Below are 795 nucleotides of genomic sequence, written 5' to 3' on the forward strand. Positions count from 1 at the left end.
AGGTAGGTATATATATAGATAGATAGATAGATAGATAGATAGATAGATAGATAGATAGATAGATAGATTGATAGATATACATACATGCACACACATATATATATACACATATACACATACTCAAACACACATACATGTATGTATATATATAGAATGAGAGGGGAGAGGGAGAGGGTGAGTAAGTGGAAGAGAGGGGTAAGACAGGAGACAGGGAGAAAGAAAAAGAGAATGAAAGGGAGAGAGAGGGACAGAGAGGGACAGAGAAAGAGACAGACATATTTAGAGAGGGAGACATAAGCCCTCAAGTACGCGTAGGCATGTACAACCACAACACACGCGCCCAAAACTGATACACATGGTTATACAGACATTTCTTTTGTTTTTTATTCTATTCTGAAGCACCGCCTCCGGTGTAGGGTTGGATTAGACGACCATAGCGACCTCTGTAATTATTTCAGTCTGTTACTTATATTAAAGTTCTGTATTTTAGTGATTGGCTAACACCGCTTTTGTTCTAAGCGGCGGAGTCAAAAACCTAACGCATACAACACTTAAGGCGAACTTGCATATATATATACACATACATAAAAACTTACAAGCATGAGTGCATGCACACATACATGCATGAATATATGTGTGCGTGTGTGTGTGTGAATGTATATATGTAGATTATATATGTATGTATATGTATGTACGTATATAATGACATATTAATATATATATTTGTGTGTGTGTGTACATATATACGTGAATGTATATATATATATATATATATATATATATATATATATATAT

The sequence above is a fragment of the Octopus bimaculoides genome, chromosome 6 (assembly GCF_001194135.2).
Source record: "Octopus bimaculoides isolate UCB-OBI-ISO-001 chromosome 6, ASM119413v2, whole genome shotgun sequence".
Lineage (NCBI taxonomy): Eukaryota > Metazoa > Mollusca > Cephalopoda > Octopoda > Octopodidae > Octopus > Octopus bimaculoides.